Here is a 12,421-nt window from a genome sequence, read left to right as displayed (position 1 = left end):
GAGGTAGGATCCATGCTCCTATTGGAAAATAATATTGACGCATTTACAGTATTATTTTAGCATGAAATACATTGAAAAACAAAGATAAGGTTTTCAATAGAATGGATTACTTTATAAACTGTCCTACTGGTATGAGAAAACTTGTTCACAGAGTGATTGCACTGATTCTGCAATGTAGTCATTGTGATTGTTGAATATACGTTTACAAGGATGTGAACAGGCGCAAGCCTTATTGAATTACAGGGTCCCTTTTCTCCTATGCCCTGTGTAAATGTGCAGTTCAAATCAGACTGTGGGTGGTCATGCCATCGAATCCACTGCTAGCGGTGATTCCTGTGTCTGGCTCTGAAAGCCCGGGCTGTTGGCCATTCATCTTTTCTTCTGTCCATCTGTGGTTGTTTCACAAGAGTCTGGTTTTGCCACTTCCTTAAACATCTTTAGAACAAATGGTGTGATGGGCTGCTTACAAGGAAATCTAAATTTCTGTAAGCGGTTTTGGCCATTAAAAGCCTTACCTTTAGATAACTGTTGCTCAATATGTCTTTTTGAAAAGGTTAGAGGCAGTCTGGCAGCACTGAATTAATTTCCTCACTTATCTTTACTTAGAACCCTGGGGAAAACCAGACCAGAAATGGCATGAGCTTGCGGACTGTGGTTCGTTTTCGGAGCAGTGTTACATGAACCCTTGGGCAAGAAGAGGTTTGTGGACCAGCTGAGTGATACCGAATATACCCTCTGTGTTCCTGAGGCGTCCTCTCATCCTCCTTGTTTCCCTCCAGTTCTGCAAACAAGTTTCCTCTGGTCTCCATGTCTCTGGCCTGCTTTCCACAGTGTCCATTGGCCATGTGTTCAACTAGCAGATACCAAGGAGGTAGTAGCTTCTAGGCAACATGGAATTTCTCTCTCACTCTCTCAAGTAACTTACTTTCATTTAGAGATTTGAAGACATCCATATTTATGTCCTTAAGGCTGTCTTTTAGTGATGAAAATTTTAAGCAGCTTCTTACACATGGGATTCTTTTATTTCTCCAATTTTCCATATATTTAGGGTACATATTTTAAAGATAGCGTTGGTAAGGCCCTATTGATTGTTAAAATATATAAAAAATCCGTACCTGTGGGTAAATGCCACTGTCTTGAGACTGCTGTCCCTTCCTCAGCTGTCACTGTGACCCTAAAATAGCCTTTCTCCTCCCCTGCCCCAGAAGGAACTGATACGAATTGAGCAGGGTGCCTAGGTGCTGGCATCAGGCCTTATCCGGCTGGTTGCTGCCTGGAGCCATTGTGGGGTCAGCTCTTTTTTGAATGTTATCCCTGCATATAAGAAGCTAACTTCAGGTGAGGCTGGCTTTGGGCTGAGCTGGCCAATGAGAAGTACACATAGATACACATAAGTACACAAATAATTTGAAGACCAGACCATAGTGAAAGTTATATGACTTGTATGTATTCCAAAAAGTTACATGAGAATAACATTCAACTTCACACACACACACACAAAACAAAAAACAAAAAACTTCACAGTAGTTTTCTGGAAAAAGAAATGAATAATGAGGCTTTCGTTTAAAAGAGATGAAGCTTCCCGAAACAGGCTGTTTTCAACGTCAGGTCAGTCTTTATTCTCTCTTACTCTATGAAAGTTGTGAAGGTTATGTCCTTAATATAGAATATGATGAAGCATTAGCAGGTTATAATTTCTTAAAGTGCTTTTACTGATATGTGTGGGTAGGTGATAATTCACAATCAGACCTTGTGTTGGTCCCAAAATTATAGGTCAAATTTGTGGCAAGTCAGTAGTTTTTAAAGAGGATTCAAGTAATTCAAATACAGAGATTGCTTAAGATGACTATCTATCATTATCTACCTATCTATCTATATCTATCATGTATGTATCTATGAGAGCCTGAATATGGTATACTGTAAATAACCCATATGAATGCCATGAATGTGTGCTAGACACATTTTAATTTGTAAACTATTTTGAGCATGGATGTTTTTATTAGCTTGCTGACTATCTGGTCAAAGATTGAGACTCAAATCGATGGCCCAAATAACATATAGGCCAGCTACTTGCAGATATTTTTACGTTCTCTTGATTGGTCTTTCCAATAGCACTGCTGGGGAGATATTAATTTAACTTTCAAGAGGAAGCTCGGGAAGGCCGAGTGATTAGCCATGCCTTCTCACAGCAGATGCCTCAGAGCACTGTGCGCATTTCTACTCCCTTCAGTGTCGTAAAGATGGGTAAGTCACATCTGCTGCTTTTAGGAAACTTCTGTTTTAATTCCTAGTACTTAGTTTTTCGTATTCTTCTTTTATAGAAAATGGATATTTCAGCTCCACCAAAGCAGAAGTGTTTAACAGAATGACCCGCGGAAGTGGATACTGTGTGGGTTCAGGAAGAGATGAAGGGCACTGGGATCATCAGGCTGCCTGATTCTCTAGGTCAAAATAAATTCTTTTGTTTCCATTTGTTTTTTCAGGTTGAGAAGTTAAGAGCAGACAAATTTGTATTTCAGAATCTTTATCAAATGATCGCTCATTATTGCCAGATTCTTTTGCGTACCATTTCCTGTCCAGTCCTTGCAATGATGCTGCAAGAAAGATGTTAACATCATTTCGCTGATGAAGGACTTGAAACTGTGATATTATAAAAGCTGCGCAGCTAGAGCTGGAGATTTGAGCCTCATCGCAACACCGCAGCCTGCTGTTGCACTTCCGAGGAACAAAGCTTTACTTTCACTGTTATGAAGATGGGAAACGGAGGGGTCAGTTTTGACGTGTTCTCCATTGTGTTTTCCAACTCAGTTCAGTATAGAGAGGATGGATATTGAATTCTGAAATATCAACAATCAACTTTATTTAAGGCAACAAGGAACTCTAGTGCCAGACTGCTCACAGTATCACATTTTAAGGTTTCCTATATTATAAAGACAGTGGCTAAATTTTTATGCTGGAAAGATGAACTTTAAGATAAAGCCGTTGAAAACTAATTGAAGCTGCTATTACGACTAAAACTCTATGTCTCTGAGATAATATTTTGAGGGCAAATATCCTGTCCGTTAAAATTTTCATTTGTAAATAAATTACACATATTACAAATGTTTGATAGATTACTAAGTTTTTTTAAAGTTAGATTGATTTAATCATTTCACAATATATACATATATCATAATATTAAGTAAGTTTTTTAAATAGCGTCATGGTCCAAGCTCCTAGTGAACAGAGCATATTGCACTGACTGCACATAAGCAGCTGCTTCTTGCAGACACTGACTCTGACAGGAACTAGGAAGCAGTGCTAATTCAGAGGTCAGCTGCTGCAGGGTGATTCATTAGCTCCTTAATCGTACAAATATGGCCAAAGCCACTCTCCCTCTGTACAGATAATGGATACGGCAAACAAGTTCTGCGTGCGCCGCTGTAGCTGACCTCAGAGAGAAATCTATCCTTGTAGAATGAGTCTCCTTTTTTCCTTTTCTTATGGCCAAATGATCACTTTCCCTCCCAAGATCACAGCTCTGCCTGATCCTGCTTTTAGTCTGGTTAACTAAGACTGAGTTTTAGGCATTAGAAGTCCCCATTAGTCTTGCACATTATTTAAATAAGACCTGAAGTGATTCATCCTGCAGGGTTCACACGGGCCGGGCCCTCATCCTGCTTAGCTGTCCTGTCAGCTGTCACCGGCAGTGGCCAGGAGCCCGCGCATTCACAGTTTCTTAACTCCTATTTTAATTTTAAAAATATATTTAAACTTTTATTTTGTTAAGAACCCTTAACATGAGAGCCACAGTCTTCACAGATGTAAGGTGTAAAACATAGTATTCCTAGCTGTAGGTACAACGTTGTATGGCAGATCTCTAGAACATATCCTCTTGCAGTACTAAAATTTCATGTCCTCCGATTAGCAACTCCCTATTTCCCCCTCCTACCTATCCACTGGGAACACGCATGGTTTGCTTCTGTGAGTTTGACCACTTTAGAGATTTCACGTAAGTGGAAGTACACAGTATGTAAGTGGGTTATTTTACTTAGCAGAAAAACTAGTGACACTATTAAAAGTGGGCTGAGTGCTTACAAAGACATTCCTCCAAAAGAGACATACAAATGTCCAATAAGCATAGAAAGCATCACCAACCGCCAGAGAAATGCAAATTAAAATCATAATGACATGCAGTTCCGAGCCTATTAGAAAAAAGGCTATTGGCTACTGTAAAAAAGACAAAGTGTCGTTTAGGGTGTGAAGGGAAAGAAACCTTTGTACATTTTCCTTGGGAATGAAATGTGGTGTAGTTGTTATGGAAAATAGTAGTTCCTTGAACTATCATGGGATCCAGCAAATCAGCATCCCACTTTCTGAGTATTTACCCAAAAGAACTGGAGTCAGTATCCAGGAGATAGTAGCAGTCCTGCTGTCTATAACACTATTTGCAACGGCCAAGATATAGAACGGATTTAAATGCCCACTGTTGGTTGAATGGATAAAGGAAATGTGATATATCAATACAATGGAATGTTATACTGCCACAAAGAGAAGAAAACTCTGTGAATGGTGACAACAGGGACAAACCTTGAAGACACTGCTTTAAGTGAATTAACACATCATTGCTCCTTTAAGTGTATAATAAGCTTACTATGAGCAGGGCGATGAGCGCTGCCGTCATTGTGATGTATTCGTACGTGCACGAGGCAGTGAAGAAAGTGTACCGTGGATGTCATCCCCTGTTCGAACTTACTGAAGGAAACACGTTCTTTCTTGCTAAAAGTAGCTGAAATTTGGGAATTGTTAGCATTTCTACGGAGTGTTTCCCTGGTGGCTTTCTGCCTTAATAGCATCTGTCCATTTAGATATCCTTCTTTTGTTTTTTGTCTTTGAGTTTTCTTTAACTTCCCTTGTTGGATAACTCCCCTTCTTCTTGAGAAGAGTTGAAAAGGTTTCAAAGTGTCAGGGTTAGGAGAAATCAGAGCACAGTGGCAAAGCTTTCCCTTTTCCACAGAAGTGCCTGCCATGTCAGCAGGTCTGCAAGGATGGGTCAGAGACAGAGCTCAGAAAATGGTGTAATCTGAGCGTCTTGGGGGTGGCATCAGCACCGTGAGCAGTGTGTGATGGGAAGCAACGTCAGTGCGTGAGTGTGGAGGTTATGAGGGTCTTCCTCCCACAGAACACCCAGGTATCAGCTAAACCCTGTAGAGAGTGACACGAGAGGCCCCGTGTTTCCAACTTCCTTGAGTTTTCCTACCAGATGCTAGTGTCTCCGTTGGCTGAGGGCTGGTGCCCTTCTAGAATATGGAAACATGGAACTTATAATTTGAAGCCAATGTCTATCCAAAAGGAGTTCTACAAGAAGTGGAAGGCCAACACATTCATTTTTTGCATGAGGTAAGCAAATGGTCTTGTTTTCATGCAAAAACCAAGGGAGTAAACACAGAACTATGTTTTGCTTAGGATTATCTTTGATGTTTTAATGAGTCTTCATGAAATTTCAGGTGCATTCCCAATTCTCAGCTCTGCCCATAACTGCATATTTTAATTACTCTGGAGCATTGATGGGGGATTTTGTTAATCCTCAGCTGTAACATGCTTGAGTGACTGAATACTTCATCCCCTCGACCAGTAGCATGCATATTCTATATTGAAGCCACATTAACTATGCAAGGGGCCGAATGAGGACCTGTGAGAACGGTTTTCAAAACGTGGTCTCAGCACAAGGGATGTGAGCGCGGTGATTAAGTCAAAACAACTCCACAAATGTCCAGTGAAATGCAGAGCTTATTACAGCCTCCAGCCAAATGTTCACGGAAAAGACTCTCAGTGTGTAACCATCGCTACTAAGTCTTTGAGTATAGTTTTTATGAACTATTTTATTAAAATTTTTGAAAGACTGAAATAAATGTATGAGAGAGTAGAGGTGCTCTTCCCTGGGTGCTTTGTCTGAGAAAGATCAGTGTATGTCATGAGCTCACATCAAAGCTGCTTCTGCGGATTCTGATCTCCTGGACTATGTCTTAGTGATCGCCCCCACCCCCTATTTTCTCTTAATTCAATTTTTGCTTCGATTTGAAAGGCAGTTCATATTAGTAGGGGATGAAGGTGAGAATTATTGGAAGGTTGCTTGGAATCTTGCCCACTAAGCTTGTTCGTGGAGCAATCTTACGTACCAGCGGCGAGCAGCCCTCTGTCATAGTTAGCTTGGGAACCAGCTCTCCAATTCTGGCGCTGCTGCTGGAGCAGAACGCATTTTTTGGAAGTCTCTTTTTGAAATGGTAGGAAAGGTCGTTTATAAACCACACAAAAGTTTTTATTTACCTTGATAACTCCCTTTTGAAAGTTAATATTATTATTTACCTTATTTACCATATTTTATTCTAAAGGTTGCTTGGCTATTTTAAAAAAAACAACTTGGAACATAAAAATATTGAGGAGAAACTGAAGAAATCTGAATAAACTATGGATGTGAGTCAATAATGATGCTCGGTTCAGTAACAAATGTATCAGGCTACTATGACATTTTAATAGTAGGAGACCCAGGGTCTGAGGTATTTAGGGATTCTCTGTTCAAAATTCTCTATTTGTAAATTGTTTCAAAACAAAAAATATTTTATAAAAGGACAAATCTCATGTTCAAGATAGCTTGCCTTTTTCTGAACCTCTTATTGACTGAGAAAAGAGGAGTAAAACAAAAATCTCCCAAACGTCTCAGAATAACTACTGTGCTTAAAATCTTAGGTGTACACACTCACTTAATTCTACAATTAATTCTCTGGCAAGAGCTATTTTTTTTTTTTCCGGTACTGAGAATTGAACTCATGACCTCATGCTTGCCAGGCAGGCACTGTGCCACTGAGCTAAATCCCCAGCCCCAATAGCTATTATTTTTGATCTTATAGAAAAGCAAACTAGCAAAATCTCCCAAACAAACAACAACAAAAAATTAAAAGATACTCAGAAAGGTTAAATAACTTGGCCAGTGAAAAATAGCTAGTTTGTGTTAAATGTTAGAATTTGGACTCATTTTTGCCTGGACCTAAATTCTCTCCACCACATTTTGGTATTTCTTTCATAAAAATGTCATAAATTTGGAAAATATTTCCTAAGGAGCCACCCGGTGAAAGCTGGTCACGATGGGCCCCGAGTACATTTGCAGATAGGCCGCTGGAGAGTACCTGCCGCAGGCGCCTTGGACAAAGGAGGAGCTAACTAGAGCTGAGAGATTCACTAGACAGGAAACCTCTGCGATTTCCCCTTTAGAAGCCAAATCCTTGGTAAAGACGTGGACTTCTTAAGCTCTTGGGCCCCTTGTCTGCTGTCCATCATGATCAGGGGGGTTTATTTTTTTATTTTTTTATTTTTTTGGTTTTTCTCCGGTACCAGGAACCGAACTCACAACCTTGCGCTTGCCAGGCAGGCGCTTTGCCGCTGAGCTAAATCCCCAGCCCCAGGGGGGTTTATTTTTATTGCTTGTCTTTTTTTCAAAGCCCGTGGTAGGCGTTTTATCTTGTCTTCTGTTTGAGACCACTTTTCTGTTTTTTCCTTTGTCTGAAGTCCCAAACTGGTGTACTGCTTGCTTATTGATCTATATTCTGCTGTTTTTCATATCCTGATAACTTTGTAAGCTGAGTGGAATAGAAGAATTTATTTTGTGATGATGGAATGTATGTATAATTATTTGCTGCAGAAACTGTCACCTAATTTGTGAGCTAGGCAGATAAGTTGAAATTGAGAGTCTGTTTTGACCCTTGGGGAGCTTTAAATCTCTCAACAAAGCTGTTCTTAGCACTGAAATAATGCAGGCGCTAATAACAAGGAGCAAGTCATTTTTGTCTTATTTAACATAAAATCTATTTTCTTACTATTTTCTTTACCCACAAAACTTTATATTCAATCCTGTAACTTTCTTTGTTGAATACTAGTAATTTTCTTTGCTGATGTTAACTATTCACACATGTCTCATCTTCTTAGAATAAATGCTCCTTGAGAAAAAGATTCCTGTCTTGTATATTTTCAATCTTCCAAAATGCTTAAATGTGCATATAACATTACATAAATGCTTTACATATACCAGGCTGGGTTAAATATAGTTTTTATACTCAGCGTTTACTTCTACTTCCTTTTTATCCCAACTGATCCATATAAATGGGGCTTGAAGGCTAAAAGCTGCTTTTTTAGACTGCTCTTCAGCATGGGTGAGGGTGGGATGTATTTTCAGCTAGAGATATGTATGTGCATCGGAGGAAGAGGGAGAGGGGATGTCTTGCTATGGAGATGTCAGCTGGTAGCCTGACTCCTTAAGATGAGTATGGTTTCAACATGCAGGTGCATCTTCTGCCCTCTGGCAGTGAATGCGCAGGTGTAGGGCCACGGATTGTCTTCAGTAACCTCTTGGTCATAGCTAAAGGGGCGTGACTGTGAGGCAAAAAAGCTTTGTCAGTGGCAGCACCCTGTGTGTAACCTCCCCAGTCCTTTCAGTGGTTTTGAACATACCTCATTCCTTATTGAATGTCCTTCATACTGAAATACTGATTTCTGGTTCTTACATTGACTCTGGCAGATAGATCCATGGTTGCTCACACTGTAGTAAGTTTTTCATGGGGAAGAAGTTTCACATTACAGTTCCTTTTGCTTGTGTGTCTCTGATTTCAGTGGACTACCCAGGCTTTAAGAAGGCTTAGGACTCAGCACAGTGTTCATTTAACCACTTTGATTGACCCAATGAGGCCCTGGATTCTTTAAAACAAGCACGAACGTACTCAACTGGTCAATTAGAAAGAATTACAGCCAATAGGGTAGAGTTGCGACTGCAGACTGTAGAATTTTGAGTTAAAAATTGAAATATTTATTGGTAGCCAAACCTTTTCAAGAGGATCTGAAGTTATTTACTCAGCATCCCAGTTTAACAATTCATTTATTTAAACCCACTAAGTCTCCCCTGAGAGCTTTCAACTTTGTGGTACAAATCCACATTCTGAGGTTGAATACTGTCGGTTATTCAATTTTGTGAATGAGATTTTAGTGAAACTATATCTTTTACAAATAGCTGGCTTATCATGAGAAGAGCTCAAAACATATCCAGAGACGATGAATGAGGCATGAACGATACGTCCTTTGCCTTTTCCAATCCATGCTCCTAATTACACATGTAGGAGAACGTCTCACCTGTCTTGGTTCTAGTGCCCTGTACTGGTCGCGTTGTGCCTTGTGCTGGTCTTTCGGATGTGTGAGTAACTGAATCCTTTTAAGCGCTCTGCTTGCTCCGGCACATCTTCCCCGCAGGTCGGTGAATGAGAACTGCATGCATTAGCTTAGCAACCTTGGCTTTCCTGCGTATGATGGTAGCCACTAATGTGAAGGCTCTTTACTATTTACAAATATTTTTCAAACTCTCATTATTTCAGCCTCTCAAGATCTTGTTGGGTAAAGCAAGCAAGTGTCATGTTATCCACATTTTACAGCCAAGAGAGATATCTAAGTAGACAAGCATTATGGAGAATAGTATAGAAGTTCCTCGAAAAACTACAAATTGAATTACCATATACTTCTGGGTGTATAGGCAGACATACATCTTTTAGAATGAAAGAATCAGTTTGGATTTAAAAACCACTTCTGTAACGTTAACTGTTTTACTTGAGAATATTTATTAGAAAATGGAATAATTGTGTCCAAAAATTAAAGGTCAACAGTATTAAAGTTTTGACCTAGTCTGCGGCAATACGTTACCTAGTAAACAGATTTCTGTACAAGAGGGCCCTCATTCTCCGCTTTTGCAAGTTAACATGACATATAAGCAAGAGATAAGGATAACAGTGTCACTTTCCAGGAGAATTTGTGACCTTGTGCCAATTTTGCAATCTAGATTTTGACCCCAAGGTGAAGACTCTCTCTGGTTTCCTGGACTATTTTGACTCATGGGCTGGAAATTATTCAAGCACAAAGAGACTGTGTCTTGCTCATGCGTAAACCATATGCAAAGTGCCAAGAGTATAGTCAAATGCCCACTAGGCTATACTACTGTTATTATCCCAAAGTTCCTCTGAGTGAACTCATCAGTTTTTGGAGGGTATGGTGATGCTGGAATTGAACTCTGGGTCTCACGCATGCTAATCACACACTCGACCACTGAACTACAACCCAGCAATAATGCACTGTCTTTTGAGATACTGTGTTGAATGCTTAACCTCAAATGCTAATGTGTACCTCTAGCCCTTAATTTGGAATTCTGTCCTGGTATAAAAGCAATCAATTTTCTCCTGGCACAATGGCTCTGTGTAAAAGCTTGCTGTTTATCGCCTCTTCTCCCATTATTCTCTCTCCTTTCACTGGATTCACTCTTATATTTTATTTTCCCTTTATTAGCTGCTATTGGTAAATCACACAGTGCAGGCAGATTGTGAGTGGAACATTTTTCTCTTCTGTTCAAGACACATGCTCTTTAATCGGAACATTTTAAATGTCAGATTGTGAGGAACTGATGCAGCGCGAGCCATCCTCCAGGACTCCGCGCAGACTTGTGCTCCTGGCACGGAGGACTCGGCTTTGTGACTGCTGCACCTGTGCCCACACTGGTCTGTACCATTAGACGCAGAAGTTAGGGTGCCATGACACTAGCTCTTCCATCCGACTGGAGTAGATGGAGCTGCTTGACGACTCTGTGGGAAATTTCAGGGAACAAGACTCTCGGGCTGGCTCTTCATGCTTCCTGTTGGTCCATGATCATATATCCCCTTTCTGTGCAAAGAAAGAAATGCCTTGTATTTTCCAAGACTTCAGAATAGATTTTTTTGGGAGATATCTAAGTTTTGAGTAGTTTGTAAAAAAATAATCTCCTGTTGCCCACATCTTTCTAAATTCTAGGAGGAACTGACTTGGCAGTAAGTATGGAATCTATTTGCTTCTTTTTTTCCTCAGAAATTCCCAGAAGATCTTCCTTCCAAAATGCAGGCTTATGTTGTGCCCACTCCTTGTTACTAATGCTCCATGAGAGAGTTGGCAGGGCTATCGCAAGCAGCGATTAGCGACAGCATTTGAGCCATGAGTGGTTTGCAGATGTTGAGAATGCAATATTTCAAAATAGGGCTGAGTGGAAAAGCCAAATTCAAATTGATAAGAAGACTGTACATGTGCTTCATTTAACTTTAGACAGATTTTTGACTACTTGTGTCATATGCAAATTTGTACAACAATGCTTGAAATTGGATTTCCATTTCACTTAATTAGATTAATGCAAGACCTGCATAATAATCAACAGTTAGTAGTTTTGCTACTACTGGGCTTCAGAATTTCAAAATGATCCCTAAGTTTGAAGATTGGTCTGTCCCAAGGGAATGTGGTCAGTTGGTTTGGGTTCAGGTGTAGCTACAGTTGAGTTTACTTATATTTGTATGGTCCAACTAAAAGACCTCGATTTTCTTTAACTAGATGGAAATAAAAATAGACTGTGAGCAAAAATTCTTGCAAAGTAATTAAGGGTTATATTAAAATTAAAGTCTGAGCTCTAACCAAAATAGGTACTATTTTTCCTTGAGTTTGAAAGAAGATGAGTAATGAATCCTTACTGCATGTTTTCTCCCTAACATGAATAATAGGAATTTGAAATCCATTATAATTACAATTCCAATGTTTTCCCTCCAGGTTTTAGATCTCTACAGTGTGTGGCCTGTACAGAGAACAGCTTTCCATAATTACAAAAGACAAGGAAGATTGGTTTCAGAAAAGTCAGTGGTGGGAGAGACGATTACACATGAAATTCTGGGCAGGAGGACAATGGCAATGCTGAGCGAGCTCACAAGAGCTCAGGAGAGCAGTGCTGAGAACTCATTCGGAAATCAAGACAGCCCCAGTCGCATTTATCGAAGCAGACAGCAGCTCTGCAGTGTTCGATTAAGCACAAGGCAGGCAGATGCTCCTTCTTGTCCCCGTTGGGAAGGTTTTCATTTGTAGCTGGGCGATCATTTTAAATAAGACTTTCCTAAGTGCTGCTTTCTACCAGGAAATTGAGTTCCATGATGGGCTGCAGGGGCTTTAGACCACTCTGGCGGCCCTCAGATGTGCAGTTCCAACTCTGACTTAAAGGTAACGTGCAGTAGAAATGGAAAAAGCTCAAGGCTTAGATGTAACAATTCCATGCCTACCTTTGCCATTAAGTGGGCTTTTTAACTTTTCATGCCTCATCTTCCTCATTTATTAAGCAGGATTTTAAGAACACGCTGTGTGAAATTGGTATGCCTCAACTTCCCTGGGTGTTAGAGATTTTATCTGCAAAGTGAGATTATTCTATGACTCTAGAGAACATTTAAGGAAAGGCACTTCATTATTTTGTGTAAGCTAATTCTCAATTACCTTCCCATTTCTCATATTCTGGTTCCATTCGCCTGTCATGTTTCATGCATTTACGATGATTAAATGAGACCATGTACAGATAATTATT

This window comes from Chinchilla lanigera, unplaced genomic scaffold (genome assembly GCF_000276665.1).
Source record: "Chinchilla lanigera isolate Chin_1 unplaced genomic scaffold, ChiLan1.0 scaffold00040, whole genome shotgun sequence".
NCBI lineage: Eukaryota > Metazoa > Chordata > Mammalia > Rodentia > Chinchillidae > Chinchilla > Chinchilla lanigera.
Note: the sequence above shows the minus strand (reverse complement) of the source record.